Source organism: Sturnus vulgaris, chromosome 11 (assembly GCF_052056855.1).
Source record: "Sturnus vulgaris isolate bStuVul1 chromosome 11, bStuVul1.hap1, whole genome shotgun sequence".
NCBI lineage: Eukaryota > Metazoa > Chordata > Aves > Passeriformes > Sturnidae > Sturnus > Sturnus vulgaris.
In genome coordinates this window covers 1,672,296-1,688,678 of record NC_142253.1, presented here as the reverse complement: position 1 = coordinate 1,688,678, position 16,383 = coordinate 1,672,296, and the positions used below count along the sequence as shown (strand labels likewise).

Sequence of the window (16,383 nt, the reverse complement as noted above, 5' to 3'; positions counted from 1 at the left end):
TCTGGAGTTTTGGAGCTTTCTGTGCTTCCAGGCACAGACCCCCTGGCAAACACTGCTCTGGAGCTGGAACCTTGGAGAAGGCTTGGAAATGTGAATAGTGAGTTAGAAATCACCAATGTGTAGCAGGTTAGATCTCTGTGTTTTCACTGGGTGATGGGGTTTAAATTTATAGTATAGTGGTGGATATGGGACAAGATGGAGAGTTTTGGGTGGTGTCTTTCTCTTTGTTCATCTTCTTCTTCACAGAACTCAGGCAGTGACCTTTGGTTTGTCAGTCAAATGTCACTCTAAGGGTGGTGGGAATCTATTATTGGGTCAAAAAAATAAATAAGTGTTAAACTTTTATTGGTTTGTTTAGCCTTAAAACAAGCTCAGCTGGGGCCATTTTTTCCCATTTCTAGCAAGAGGCTGGAGGTGCTCTCACACTTTCTTTAATTTCTGATAAAGCCCAAACACAAGAATCGTCTCAATTGCCTTTCTAATAATCCTCGCTCTGAAAAAAAAAAAACCAGATAAAACTGATAACAAACCACTAATAAATAGTGCAAAGCCCAGCTCACACCTCCACGTGCCCTCCCTTCAGCTCCTGGAGCATCCCTGAGCTTTTGGAGAGCCCAGGAGCCGGGTCCTGCCCCAGAGCCAAGGCAGCAGAGCCTCCTCAGAGCCTCTGCACACCCACAGCCCTGCTCGGACACACGGGTGGGTTCTGAATTGTGTCTTCAGCTGGAACCTCTAAGTGCAGGGGGTTCGTCTGGGGGTAGCAAAAGCCTGGTGGCATTTCCTAGATAGCAGGAGAGCCGAGTTTGGCAATTATTCATAGCCTCACACACGTTCTTGCAGACAGTGGAGCTGACTTGGCAGACTGGAGCTAATTGGGTTTACAGCAGAATGAGGCTTTGATTGAAGTGCCTCGCTTAAACAAAAATATCCCACATCCCCCACCCCTGCTAACATTACTCTGGAGCATGTAAAACAACCACCCCACATCTCAGCAAAGGAGAAGTGCAGGGATTTTTCTTGCTTTACCGAGCACAGACCCACAAGTGAATAATGCTGGGTGTTTGATGTGCTCTATTCTGATCCATAATTCACCGGCTGCGTGTGCCTGACATTTCACTGCTTTTGAAGATCACAAAACCCCTGCAGTCACCAAAGGGAGGGATCCTGCTCGAGGAGCCAAGGTGGGCACTGAACACAAGGTGGGAAGAAAAAGGTTCCAAAGCTAAAGCACAAAAACCTTGGAGAATGTAAATGAACGTAGCCTGGAGTTTACCAAGTAAATAATTCAAATTCTGCCGTGGTGATTTAGGAAAATAAAAAGACATATTTAATGAGCCCAGCAGGCAGCAGGTGCTTCTATTTTAACATGTTAAAGGCAAAAATCAAAAGGCAGAAGCTTTTTCCTGTTTCATGGTCACAGTTTAACATAAAAGCTGTTCCCTGTGCTTCAGGGATGTGCTGTGCTCAGCAGTTTTGCTGCTCCAAGGAGGGTCCTTTGAATGTTCCCATCACTGCTGGGGGCTCCAATTTCCACGGAGCCACCTGGAGAACCCTGCCAAGCCTTTTTGGGCAGACCACAGGAAAACCTTCCACTATCCCAGGCTGCTCCAAGCCTGGCCTTGGACAATTCCAGGGATCCAGGGGCAGCCCCAGTTTCTCTGGGCACCTGTGCCATGCCTGTCCACCCTCACTGTAAGAAATGTCTTCATTCTAACTACTCCAAATCTGCCCTTTCTTAGTTCAAAACATCCCTCTAGATGAACTTCTGTGTTGTGCTTCATCCCCTTTCTGTCTGGAGGGGTTTATGGACAAGCAGCACCTGGAGATGAGTGGCCTGGCTTTGTGTTCATGCTGGGCATGATTTTACCCCCTCAGGGACAGCCCCTGCATTCAGCCAGATTTAGGGGCAGCTAGCAGATGGCATTTATTAAAACAGGCTTAAAAGAAATCACAGAGAAGGGAACACTGAGGTGGAAACCCCACTGACCTGAGCAAGGTGGGGAAGGAGCTGTGCCACACATCCTCCCTGCCTTCAGTTCTTCTGTATCTCTTATTTATGCCATGTTTCAGAAGGAAAATGCAGAGTTCAAAGCTGAAGGTTCATCAATCAGCGTCCGTGGGGCCGGGCTGTGCCAACATCCCCACCTTCTCCATCAGCTCCCACACGGCTCATTGGGGGAACTGCCTAATTAAGAGGAGAAAATGAGATTTTTAGGAAGCTTTCCGACTTTCTGTGGAGACAATGTGTGCTACATCACAAGAGGTGCTGAGTACAGGCAGAGAGGGACTTTGAAGGGAAACTGCTGCCTCAGAGTGAGCTCTCAGAGGTTTCCACTTCAAAATCCCACATTTCACAGGCAGATTCCCCTGGAGAGGCTGGGGAAGGAGCCCTGCCACGCTCCCACAGCTCTCTGCCAGATCAAAACATTCAGCAGGCAGTGATGGCACATCAGAGCAGCCCCACAGCTGCACAGCCCCGTGTGGCCCTTTCCAGATGTGAGCCAGGTCATTCACCCAGCCCGTGTTCATGAACGGCTGCTGCTCACCTGTGGGGCAGGTGGAGGGGCTGGGCATTCACACCTGGGGCTTTGAGAACAAAACAGAACCAAAACTCCTCTGAAAACCCACAGGTGAGCCCAGATAAAGGTGGGAGTGCACCCGTGGTGCAGGGAGGGACAGCTGGGCCAGGGAGCCCCTGAGTGTCCTTCACACAAATCCCAGAATTGTTTGGGTGGGGAGGGGTTTTAAAGCCCACCCAGTGATGCCTCAAGTTTTAGCTTTGATATTTCCCAGATTCTGCACTGCATTAGGAAATAACTCTGAACTCCATACCAAGTGTTCCAGGTTCTCCTCCCAGCTCAGGCACACAGAACAATCCTTTTCCAGCCCCACAACCAAGGACACGCTGCAGCTCCAGCCCCAAAAAGTGCAAACAGCAGCGAATGGAGGAGAGAATCTGGGAGGATGGGACTGCAGAACCTGGAGCTGGGATTGGACAATGAACCCAAGATGGAAATGGACCCAAACTGATAAAAGTGTGAAAACTCCTGACCCAGGGTCCATCTTGGGTGTAGCCATGGCCAGGCTCTTGTGCTGCCCAAGGTGAATCCTTTGAAGGGTTTGTAATAAATCCCTGCTTTATTCCTTTAACTCTGTCCAGCCTCTGCTCCAGCTCAGCCTCTCAAAGCATCACCAGTGCCACCCCTGCCATGGCAGGGACACCTCCCACTGTCCCAAATCCCAATGTCCAGCCTGGCCTTGGGCACTGCCAGGGATTCAGGAGCAGCCACAGCTGCTCTGGGCACCCTGTGCCAGGGAGGATTTTGTGTCTGGCTCATGTAAGACTGAACCAAGCCATGACCTTGCAAAGAGTGAAATTATCTCGTGAGGTTATTTAGTGCAAGGACCAGAAAGGCCAATGTGGTTTCTCCCTGGAGTGAGAGGACAGGGAGAGCCTCCCCCAGATGTGTGAGTGCCAAATCCCATGGAATGTCCACAAGCTCCAGGGAAGCTGTAAATTCCCACTGCCCACATCAATCCCCAGCAGAGGAAATCAGCCCTGCAGCCCTTCCACAGGTCTCTCAGTGAGCTCCCTCCCCGAATTTGCTGCTGCACAGGGAGGTGACAGCAGGCAGGAGCTCCCTGAGCAGGGCACAGGGACATCATCCATCACCCTGGGTCCCACCTCCCACCCTGTGTCACCCACAGCTGCTGCCATGGCAATTGGAAACCATGAAAAATAAATAAATTCATTTTTATGACACAACTCCTAGAGTGCCTGCCTTCTGCCAGGAGTTTAACTTGGGCCTGTTTGGTTAATTTGATGGGATGCCACGAGTGAGGGGCTGATTTGAAACCACAAGTCATTTTTCTCCTTGGAAGAGTGGATAACTGAGTCTATTAATCCAACAATACATTTAAGCTGAGTTATTGTGACAAGGGACTTCCATTATCCATTTCATCGAGTTGCAAACTGTCAGAATAAATCTCAGGGGGTTCAGGAAAAAAGCTGCCTGCCTTTGTTGGCTGTTTTGATATGCCACAACAGTTTAATTTGGTTCACTTTAACTCATGATACTGTACAACTGTACAGGGGGAAGCTCATGGGGAACCTACTACAGAAAATGGCAACTTTATGGTCATCAAAGTTTTTTTTATAAAAACAGCCAGGACAGTAAAATTTGACCAACTGGCAGTACCTTGACAGTGACTTCAATGACCTTTTTCCTTATACATTTCAGGTTTTAACAATGAATGGTTCTTCCTTTGGAATGAACATTTGCAAATTAAAAAGTGATTTCTTAAAGCTCTGGTTTTACCTTGCAAAACAAATTGACTTAACCTATTAAAACTGATATAACCAGAAATTTATCAACATAAATCATAAAATGGAAGCAAGGTTATCCAGCTTAAGATGTCAAACAGGAATTCAGAAGGTGGGATTCCACTTTAGGGCTCCACCAGTGACTTAACTGCAAGGCAACTCATTCTCCCACCAGTCCTGCTGATGGTGGTAATTCTTAATTATCCTTTATTTACTTTTGTAATTAAAGCTGTTACAGAAGAAAATTATTAAGTTATGTAACTGGGAACTGGCCATGAAGTTGGAAAGGCAGAAAGGTTGAAGCTGCAACAGAGGAGAAGGAGAAGAAAGAAGAAGAAAGAAGGAAGAAGGAGGAAGAGCCAGTGTCACTCAGGGCCTGAAAAGCAGACATGGAAAATTCCCAGTGAATTCCAAGCCCCTGTGCTCACACCCAGCAGTGAAGGAGGAGGTGACACCATGCCAGGAGCTGCCTGGGGACTTTGTTTTCCATCTGTCCCCACAGCTGCAGCCCTGGCCAGTCCCCCATGGAACAGGACCTTTGAGGTTTCTCCTGCAGCACTGACACTTTAACCCCAGTCCAGCTCTTGGTTGTCAATTATTCCCCTCAAATTTCATTTCAAAGCCCCTGTGAGCTGCAGGAAGCCTGGAGAGAGGCAGGTACGTGCACAGCAACACCCCCCACACTCTAATTACAGCTTTTACAGATAAATATTAGTTTTGAGAGGTGAATTTTAAAGGTTTTTAAGCTCAACGCTGGCTGTGCTCCCATGCAGAACACGCAGAAGTTCAACACCCAAGTGCACTTGGGAGGGGAAAATAAGAAACTCAAAGCTCAGAGATTCTGGGGAGTTTTCTGGAGATAAAAGCCCTGTCTGGGAGGCAGCAGTCCCAGCTCTGGATCTGGAGTGCAGGGGGCATTAAAGGCACTGCCAGAGCTGGAGATTCCCTCTGATGTTCAGCAGCTCCCTGAGCCAGGGAGCCCAGCCTGGATGGACACAGGCTTGGAAAGGAAAAGGGGCTGTGCTCTGTGCTGGGTTAAAATCAGTATTTTGGCCAATCCCAGAATAGAATATCTCACTTCATGCACTCAGGGACAAGGAGGGGGGAAAAAATAAAAATCTGTCTTAAAGTTCTTTACATCTTGGATTGATTTCTTTAAAGAGGATTTGCTAAGAAATAAACATTGTGACTTCAACTGCTTTTAATTCCACCCTCTCAGCACTATTGCTGTGAAACAATGCAAACCTCGAATTCCTGCTCTGCCCCAAAGTCATTGTTTGGTCTCAGGAGGTGGTCGGCAGCTCAGTACAAAATGTCAGTGTCACAACTTCACAGCTCCAGCCCGCTTTTGATCAGATCTGAGGAGTGAGAAGAGATGCAATATGCTCCTTGCTTTACTGTCACCACGGAGTATTCATTAGCTTTAATTATTTTTTAGGTTCTAGGGGGAACCATTAAAAAAATTAATCACAAATGGAAGGAGCAGCAGCCGTATGTGGCCATAAAAAGACAATAAAGCATTTTAGGATCCACACTTGTTATGATTTACACTCCAAACAGGACCAGAGGTAGCATATGGTGATTGCCATAAAGTAACATTTATTATAAAAACACTGAGATTTATCTCCCAGCGTGCTTGGATGCGAGAAGTTACATTTATTTTAACTGATATTCAAATTGTTGTAATACCAGAACTGGGGGTGGGGGGTTTGTACCAAGCCAGACCTCAGTTTGTTTTTTCTGTAAATCCTTGTTTTCCCTGTAAATCCTTGTTTTTCCTGTAAATCCATCCCTTAGCAGACTGTTTCCCACTGATGGCAGCTGAGCTGGTGCCATCCCTGGGTGCAGGAAGGGATGCTCTGGGGCACCAACTGTGGCCAACAGGAGATGCCAGCTCCGACTCCAGCTCTGGGCTCCACGTGCCCAAAAGGACCCTTCCCATCACTTCAAAGTTTGCTTTAATTTCAGCATCTCAAGCTTAGTAAATATCTAATTAATAACTATAAACAGGGTGTTGTTTTTACTGTAAATAAGAGAAATAATACATAAAATTACCCTCTCAGTTTGTTCTTGCTTGGCTGAACGCAGGGAGGAACATCACAAAAAGCAGGAATTGCCAGCAGAGACACACCTCCAAGAAGGTGGCACAATATTATGGGGTGTTCCTATTAAAATCTGGAAATCCTGACATTTTAACAGCTGGAGGAACAGGACAGGACACAGCCATTAGGGGAGGTGGTGACACAGGGCTGGCAGGACCTGCCTGAATGCCATGGACAACATCAAACACTGAATCCCACTGGAAATCCACTGCATTTCCATCCTGACACCCACCAGGGAAGAGCTCTCAGGGCACAGCCAAGTTCTGCTTCCAGGGCTGTGAATTTGGAATCCAGCACCAATGGACTCAGGTGGAAGTGCCTCAATAAATAACCAGAAATAAAGGAGTGCTGGATGGCAGTGACCTCTCCTCCTTTATTTACTGTCCAATTCAATATTTTTAATTCTCCCAATCCAGAGTAACCTACACCAATATCCCTAAATGTCAGCACAGCCACAATCCCTGCTGGCAAGGGCTGGTTTTAGGGAGGCAAAGCCAAGGCTGAGAGCAGGGACAGGGAGTGCCTCACCCTCCTTTAATGGTTCAGCATTAAACCATCACATTTTCCTGGTCTGAAAAGAAAAATTCCAGTGCTGAGGGATGCCCTGACAGCTCCTCTGCTGCCCTGCCTGGCTTTGCAGCCTCCTCCTTTCCCTCTCCAATCTGATGGTGTTTGAAGTCTGGGAGACAAAAAGGTCAAAGTTGTAAAATAACTGTGGTGTCCTCCTTCCCTTCCCTGCAAGGAGTGGGTTTCCAGTTCCTCTAAAGGAAAGGTAATTGTTCTGCCTCACCCTTTCCAGAGAGGCACGAACCCCATTCCCATCCCCACAGCCACCCCTCTCCTTTTTCCTGCACTGAACTTCTGCATGCTCAGGTCTGCTGACACTCAGCTGCCAACAGAAATAATGGACAGAGCTAAAAAAACCCCATCACTTAGAGCCTCTCCTCCAAAAAAAACCCAAAAAACCAACCAACCAAAAAAAAAAAAAAAAAACAGAAAACCAACCAACAAAAAAAAAAAAAAAAAAAAAAACACCCCAACAACAACAACAAAAAAAAAAAAAAAAAAAAAAATAAAAAAAACCCCTGCACAGACAGACAAACCAACAAAAACAAAACTGACATCAGGAAGAGCTGAGGATGATCAGCACTTCCTTCACAGCACACCACACTGCTCCTGTGAGGCTCCTGCCTGGTGCCAGCACAGATCCACCACTGGAACACAGAGCCCATCCCAGGCTGACAGGAATCCCTGTTCCAGTGCAATTGCAGTGGCTGTGGAGAGTAGGGAGTGCCAGGATTGGGGTATTTATTTCCATTAAATAGTATAAATCATCTGATCTAAAACAGAGCTGAAGGCAAAGGATTTGATTATTTAGAATTATCCTGCCTTAGAATTCCACTGGCTCTATGGTTCTATATTGTACTCAGACATTATATGGAATTAGTCACAACAGGGAGAAAGAATCAATCAGTCCTGGCTAAGGAATTGAGATAATAATGACTCATTTGACCAGATTGCTCTGGAAAATTAATAATGACGGCAGTAATTACTAACCTGGGATGGCTGCAGTGCTCATTATTCTCCTTTTGCTCCATTGAATGTTAAGTATGATGAAGACATTTATTTGTTGGGGAGTTTTCTCTGCAGCTTTTCATCCCAGCAGGGGCTCAGAGGTGTTGCCCAAGCCCACTGGAATGTTTGATCATGGCACAGACTGCAGCACATGAGTTATTGGTTATTAAGGGTTAATGTCTGCCCTGGCACCTCTGCAGCCTTTGCTCTCCTGCATCCACGACCTGCCCTGATGCATCACAAAGATCTCCCTGTCTCATGAACTGTTTTATTGCTCCAGTGCCAAAGACCCACCTTGGTGCTGAGAGCAGCTAAAAATCAAATAAACATTATTATGTTTATCACACCAAACAGCTGCAATTGGCTCCTTGTCCAGCCCATCAAACCCTCCTCCATCAGGGACACACCTCAGAGCCCCAGAGCAGCAGCTCCTGACCAGGACCTGAGGGCAGGAGACATCTCCAGCTCACCCAGGGCATAGAAAATGTTCTTTAATGCAAGCACAGAGAGAGATTGGCTCCGGAAATCCAGGAGTGGCTCAGTGAGGCTGGTGAGCAGCTGTGCTCTCAAACAGCTGCTCCACACCCCCAGAGTGCCTCGCAGGATTTATTGGTGTTTGAAGAGGCTCTGCAGAGGGTTCCCTGTCTGCTGAGCAGCAAGGGAAGGTCCTGGAACAGGCAGGAGAAGGAAAAAGAAGTTCTTATTAATGTTGAAGGGAAATAAATTTCTAATTTTCTGAGCAAGGCTGAAGTTTCTCAGAGCAGTGGCTCTCCCCTGGGGCTGAGGAATTTTGAACCCTTCTCCAGCTTTACCAATTGTTCTCATTTTCCTGCCAAATCCTTTTCCCCCAAATTGCTTTTGGCCTGGCCCACTGGTGCACCTGGAACAGCCACATAATCTGAGCAATACAATTCTACCTTAAAAATCCCAGTTTTGATTTTTGAGCCTCTTTTTTCCCCATTGCCAGAACAGATCCTGGGTCCCGAATGACACTGCATCCATCCCCCAGAGGAAGTGGAATTTGGATCGTGGCTCCCCAGGGTTGGTGCCTCATGACCCAGTGGTTTTATTAATTTATTTAATTAATGCAGGAGTGAAGCTGTACACACACGGGCTACATTTGCTGTGTTAGCTCTGCCTGAATATTTAAAAAACAACCACAACTAGAGCTCACCTTTAGCATTTCTCAGCAGATTTCACAGTATTTAAGAGATAAGGTCAACGAAATTAAATGAGATGCATCAACTCGACAGAAACTCAAGAATTACAAAGGAGATTTTACAACATTTAATGTGAGCAGAGACCAGCAGCTCCATCCTACTGCCCCCATGCCCTCGTTCCAGCCCCACAGGAAACCACTGCATTTCCTGAAGGATTCAGAGCTTTCCCAAAACATTTGGGACCCCATCCTGCTGCACGTCGAGCTCTTCTGAGCGTCAGGATGGAGTTGCCTCTCACCAAACACCATCAGTGCTCCCAACAGGGAGGGATTTATTTGCGACTCTGACTTTGGCTACAAGTGCTGAATGCTGAGAAGGACTGGCCCAAGGAGGTGGGAAATCCCTGCAGGGATGTTCTGCAGCACATTAAATCTCAGCTCTGCTCAGCCAGGACTAAAATAGTCACTGACAGAGTGCCCTCCACCTGGGGATGTCACCTGTGAGCACATTTCAAGAGCGAGCCCAGATTTAGTGTCCTTGCCATCCTGGCTGGCTCCAGCACTGCCAATGATCCATGTCTGCTCCTGCACTGCCTTCTCCAGAGTAAACAGAGGCACCAAATTCCTGTTCACAAGTGCAGGCAAGCTCCGAGAGTTAATTATTGTAATTACCCATTGAACAGACTCCGAATGCTAATCTATTATAAAGTGGCCTGTTAATTGGTGTTAAACTGCCATTAACCTGCCACTTCCCGTGTTTTCAAGCTGACCTGGAGCACAGCACCGTGGAAAACCCAATCCATTTCTCATTCCTGGCAATCACCAAGCACTGATCTGGAGCAGAAGTAGAAAAAAAATTTTAAAAGTCTGCATACCTGGAACTGGAATTATTGTAATAAAGGGAAGCACCATCCTGCTGCTTTGAGTTCCAGTCTTTGACAGGTAGGAGTCCAGGTGGCTTTCCATGCTTTGTGCCCTCCACAGTGGTGTGTGCAGGAACTGGGCTCTGCCAGGCTGGACTGGCATTGCCACCAGGGCACTGACTCTGTTCCTGAGCTGGAAATCCGCAGGTGGAGCAGATTCCCTCTGGAGCCAAGGTCTGCTCCACCGTGGCAGTCTCCCTGTGCCAGCCCCCCAAGCTCAGCCCTGATCCTGCAGAGAATCAACACCCAAACCCCACAGGAGCAGCACAGACCCTGAACCACCTCACAATCACCCAGAGCTGCCCCTAAGGAGATCCTGCAAAACCAGGGCCAGGCGTGTGCCTGTCTGCCCCACTCCTGCCTAAACCACCCCACCTGTCCCTGTCTGGGCTTTAATTTATACAAGTGGAGACAAAAGGTTGGCTCAGGTGCTTCTCAGAGGTCACTTATAAAATCCAGGTGCCCACCAGGGCAGTGAACTTCTACTTAAATATGCTGCAAGAGGGAGAGCTGGAATTTCCATTTCAGACACCCATCAGGGGAGGCAGCTCTGCTGACTGGTCTCTTCCCAAAAATTGTCACTGAAGTGCCTTGACCTGCCAGAGCCTTTCTCAGGTTATCTCACCTGACTGACAGCTATCTACACTGAGAGTTCTCTCTTTTCATTTTATATAACCAATTATTAAAGTTCAGGGGAACTTAAAGTGACTTTTAGAAAGCCCCAAAATTCTTTATTTCCTGAAAGATTCACCATTATCCAGCAGCACATTGCCTCCCTGTCCGTGTGAGATCCCACTGCACCCACTTCAGCAGCCCTCACCAGGGCAAACAGGACAGAATTTCCCAATTCAAAAGATGTGCAAGAGTTTAGGAGGAGTTTGAAGAGGGGAGCAGTGAATTTTTTATGTGTTAATCCAAACCTCTTGGTGTTCAGTTACCTTTAAGATCAGTTCTAGGATATTGGAGAAGGGGAAAAAAGGGTCAGTTAACCAGAAATCCCATGGAAACAGAGATCTGTCCTGTCCTGAGACCTTTCCATGATGTTTTAGTGGTAAGAGGAAAACAAAGCCTTTGTCATTTAGGATTATCTCCAGTTCCTTGTGCTCCGTGCCAGAAATGGGCTGTTGTTGCAGCTCATTTATGTCATTTTTCACTTTCCTTCCAGAATCCTTCCATCACCTGCCTTGGCATGCTAAATTCCTGACCAGATTGTACTGAGAAGTACAAAAAGCAAAGAAATAAAACCTGCAGTGCCATCAATAATAAACATGGGAAGCTTCTAGAGGTGAGAATCCATCTCATTCAGTGTCTTCTGCTGTTGATGGTTATTATTCCTCCATTCAGGCTTTTCCAAGACATCAATTTATCACTTTCCTTCCTGGCACTGGCAGCTTGCCTAAATCCACCTGCATGAGCCTCCTGTCTCCTCTTCCTCAAAAAAAAATGTGCAGATCTTCTCTTTGATGCCATTTACTGCCACTCAGATGCTCACCCACAGGAAATTCTCATTTATTTGAGTCTGCAGAGGCCCTGATATCAGTTTACATGGATAAACTGATCCCTATGGCAACCAGCCATTCCTTTTCCTTGGGAGCAGGTGGGCTGAGGCCAACATCACCTTTGGGCACAAAACACGAGCCCAGAATTGCCCATCAGCAGGGAGTGAGGTTCATTCTCAGTTCTGCTGCTGCAGGTGGGGCTGGAATGGTGTCCCTGGAGCAGCACCTGCACGAAGCCCCACGTGCCTGTGTGTGCTTCACACCTTCCCCCTGACGCAGGGATTTTTGGCAGGAGATTAGAGAGCTGTCAGTCCCCAGCCCTGTCACACACACCGTTTATTGTTGCTGGGATACTGTGAGCCGTGGACGTTTTGCTTTGCTTATCTTCTCTTTGGTGTAACATATTCCCAGTCTCTGCTCCAACTCCCTCATTGCTATTCCATGCACTCCTCACACCTGCACAGTCCCTCCAGTTTCCCTCACGTGCTCTCCCTGCCTTATTTTCTGCCAGTGACTTCAAATTCTGCTTGAGTGCTTTCTGCAAGAAAGGAAAAGAAACCTACTCAGATGGGAAGCTGCCTCTTCTGCTCAGGAAAATGAACTCCACGAGCTTTGCACTACAGGAATTACCTGCTTGGGCTCAGGGAGGATGGACAAGCATGATCCTAAAAATCCCAGAATGGTTTGAGTTAGATAAAACCTTAAAGCTTCTTTTATTCCATCCCCTGCCATGGCAGGGATATTTTCCATGATCCCAGGTTGCTCCAAGTCCTGTCCAACCTGGCCTTGGACACTTCCAGTCTGGCATTCTGTGCCAGGGCATCTGCACCCTCCCAGGGAAGAATTCCTTCCCAATATCCCATCGAACTCTGCCCTCTTTAGTTGAAAGCCATTCCCCTTGTCCAGTGTGATGTCAAGGACAGCTGTCAAAATCCAAAATGCCCATTAGAGCTTCCTCTACACTTAATTCCACTTGCTTTTATTTCACCAACATGGTCCAAAATGGGTGTAGGGACTGAGGGTTTGTTTGTGTACGTGGAGAACAAACCAAAGCCTGCATTTGCAGGGTGCTGCTTCTCAGCAGAAATTCCCTTCCTGGATGCTGCCAGGACACCCCATGGACAGCAAAATCCTTCCCTCACTTCATGCCCTGCTCCTGTCACCAGGAATGGCTTTCCCTGCCACCTGCAAGGACAACAAAACCAGACAATCCAGGCTTTGGAGGCTGCAGGAAATCACCTTCCAAAGGCACTCCTTCCTCTTTTTTCGGCTCTGTTTGCTCTCCACAGGGTCCAGCCCCTCATTAAAGGCTTGCTCAGGCTCAGCATCTCCTCCTGAGGAGCAGAGGTGCTGGCAGGACCTCCCAGGCTGAGCCCTGTGCCCAGGCTGGAGGGACAAGGGCAGCCCCAAGGCAGGGGGCCAGGAGCTGGGGATGGCCAGGAGTCAATCAGCAGCTCCACTAATTGCTAAATTCACTCATTTTCCCACTCATTTTCCATTTCCCACAGCACAGGGAGGAAGGAACCCGAGTAAATTGCTGGGGTGGGTTTTGTGTAACCCTTGGCTGAGGGCAGGTCAGGAATCTACAGGCTGGCTTTTCACAACTCTCTGACCTCCCCATTTATGTTTCTTTTTTTTCCAAGCAGTAATTTCCTAATTAACAATTTCTCCCCTTTGAAGCCTTGTGCTGCGTTTTCTCCTTTTCTGACAGCAGCAAAATTGGTTTTCCCATTTCCTCACGTAGATTTTCATTTTCTGTCCCCCTGAACAATGGCGAGAACAGAACAATACAGGGAAATACTCAGAGTTACCCCCTGCCCAGATCAGAGAGGAATTTCTTATCTTTGACACCTGCTGGCAATTAATCCTGTGCATGCCTGAATTTACAATGAGGAGCCCTCCTGTACCAGGATTGAGCCCTGGATCCCAGCTGCCCTCTGCCTCCCCAGGGGCTGCAAGGGGCCAAACCCTGCTCTTATTTTAGAATATTTAAGGAGAATTTTCTCTCTTTGGAGCATCCCAGGAGGAATTTCTCTCCCTCCAATACCCACTGAGGGGAGACTTGGGCACTCTCCAGGGTGGAACCTCGGATTTTACACCCCTTGGCTTTGACATGAAGATGCTTTCTGTCCAAGGAAAGAATTTTCCAACAAAAAAAATTTTGGATTTGAGGCTGTGTCAGTCCCTCTGTGCCTCTGCAGCAGCCCCACATCAGACATCCCCCAGAACAGCAACATCCCTTCACAACTGATTGTATTTTGAGTTTGTCCTGGGATCTGGAAGGCTGAGGAATCCTCTGCACCATTAAATTAACTCCTGCCCTACCAAGCCTTCAGTGCAGCTTTTCAGCCCAGGCTTTTGTTGGGATATAACAATACCTTGATTTTGCCCACTTGAAAATATTTCCATGCCCTATACAGTGAGTCAGCTTTGCAGAGTGCAGAAAACTGAATAGAAATATTGTAAAGGGTACTGTTCTTTGAAGTCCTAGTGGCATTAGGAAGCCATTTAGTGCTTTAAAGAACACCATTTTATTAAGTATTTCAAAGCAACTTCGGAGCTATTATTTCTTATTTTGCTGTTTAAACCTGTAAGTTTGAAAATTAATGATTATAGGGCCTTTGATGCAAAAATCTATGAATAAAATAAATTCTGAGGGCTACTTTCCCACTAAGTTATATTAAAACACTCCTTCATCTCCCTGATTAATTTAATGCACATCTCAGAAAGTATCTTAAATATTAGCAATAACATTCTACTAAATGACCCAAACCCCCTATGGCTTCTTGACTTTTCTTCTTTTCACATCTAAGATATTTCTCATGGCTTTCCAGTGACCTTTAAATAAACTAGTGGGGTTACTAATTAGCATGATAAACAATAGATTCCCGTTTCAGGGGCGATTTCATGGTCAAGCAGCCCAGCAGAGCCAGGCTGTGCTCTCTGCACAGACACCTTCCCCAGCAGCACCTCGGGGAACACAGGTCGGGACATTTGCCTTAATTCCCCGAGGGCTCAGCTGGATTCTGTCACTGCCAGGGGTGACATCTTGGAGGAAGGAGAAAGACACATTTGAAAAGTTCACAAGAACAGCAACAAGTGGCCCAGTGCCAGTGGGGACATTTGGGGTGACACAGAGGAACGGTGGCAGCTCCGTGCCAGGGAATTCCTCATTGCCCTGTTCCCAGGGTGAGCTCCTCTTTTCTCAATTCCTTTGGGTTTGTCACAGAATTTCATTTGAAGCAGTTGATTTGCAGGTGGGTTAAAGCAATTTTTGGTATCTTTTTTTTAGGTTTCAAGCAAGAGAAGAAAAATGATCCTTGGGATTGTATTTAAAAGTTGCATGGGAGATCTCCAGAGGGGTGGTCAGGCATTGGAATGGGCTGTCCAGGGAAACTGTGGCTGCCCCTGGATCCCTGGAAGTGTCCAAGGCCAGGCTGGACACCCTGGGACAGTGGAAGGTGTCCCTGCCATGGCAGGGGTGGGATGGATGGGCTTGAAGGTCCCTCCCAAAATTCCATTCTGGGATTTGAAGAGAGAGGTTGTATCCCCACAGGTCCCTGGGATGGGAGGAGTAGGGCATGGAAAAGCAGCAGGAAGAGGAGGGCAGGGGGGTCAGGGCAATAAACCCTTGCTGTTAGTCCAGGAGAGAATTTCTAGGCTCAGGTTTGCCCTGATCCCAGGGGAAGACTTAACTTAGGGACCACAAAAAATATTCAAACAGCAACACCACCAAAAAATATAGGAAAATCATGAAAGAAGGGTCTATTTGGCAAAAAAAACCCTCACTAGATAAAAGCTGGGGGCACAGGGCAGGTCCCCCCCAGCCCTGGCTTTACCAGCCAGTTGCCATAGAAACTCATCAGTGCAGAGCTCTGGGACCCCAAACTCTGCAGCATCCCCTGGAGCCAAGGAAAGCCAGCCCAGTGTGCTCAGGAAGGGCTGCCCTTCCCAGCCCAGCTCAGGAACAGAGCAGGGATAGCTCAGGGTGCTTCCATTCCTGATTTTCAGTGATTTACAGCCCAGCTTTCATTTGATATCCATGTGCTCACATTGGAGATAACATTATGTGCATCATTTTCTGGGAATATACTTACAGCACTGCATAAAGTAAATAGTGTATTGATGGGAAAGAAATAACAGAATATTAAAGCAAAATCAATAAATGCCTTCAAATCTCATCTTTCAGCCTTGCTTAACTTTGTTTAGGGAGGCAGGGAAGTTGCCAGGAGCTGTGGAGCTGGCCATGCTCCCAGCTGGAATGAGGAGCAGGAAACCTTGGACAGACAGCAGCACCTTCCTGGTGTATTGGGGAAAAAAGCCCTAAAGGGAGAAACTGGGGTTTTATAACCCAGGGCTATATTAATCAACAATTAGCATTCAGCTGAGCCCCCCCACACCAACCAGCTGTGACACAGCTCAGGCTGGAGGGCAGGCAAAGCAACCACCAACACTTTGAATTGTTTGGATAAAACCTCAGCTTGTTTCACTTTTTATCAACAGGAATATTCAGTGTCATCCCTGTTTTCCAGGTGGGAAGTGCTGGGCTAGGGGCACACCAGGTTTCTGCCATGGATCCCCTCGTTTAAGGTGCAGGAGAAGGTGCTGATGTGAAATATTTTTATCTAGGCCAATCCTCTGCCAAAAGTGGGTCCAGAATTAGGTTAGTAAGTCGGTATTTCCACACAAGATGATGTGCCCTGGTTTTCCAAAGTGCTGAGTACCCAGCTCAGAAGTTCCCTTGTGGGACTTGAAACTTTATTTTTGGCACCTGGTTTTATAGAGAGACCATCTGTGACAG

At 47.2% G+C, this 16,383-nt stretch overlaps 1 protein-coding gene across 2 annotated transcripts in view; it reads right to left on the bottom strand.

Moving 5' to 3' along the window:
* LOC148222457 (uncharacterized) overlaps window positions 1-16,383 on the bottom strand; it is a 118,997-nt gene that overhangs the window by 12,116 nt on the left and 90,498 nt on the right. The window contains exon 6 of one of the 2 annotated variants that reach the window (XR_015805954.1): window positions 1,988-2,185. The exons of the other annotated variant lie outside the window; for it this stretch is intronic. The gene's annotated coding sequence lies outside the window, so the exon portion shown is untranslated. The remainder of the gene's footprint in view (window positions 1-1,987; window positions 2,186-16,383) is intronic. 2 annotated transcript variants of the gene reach the window in all.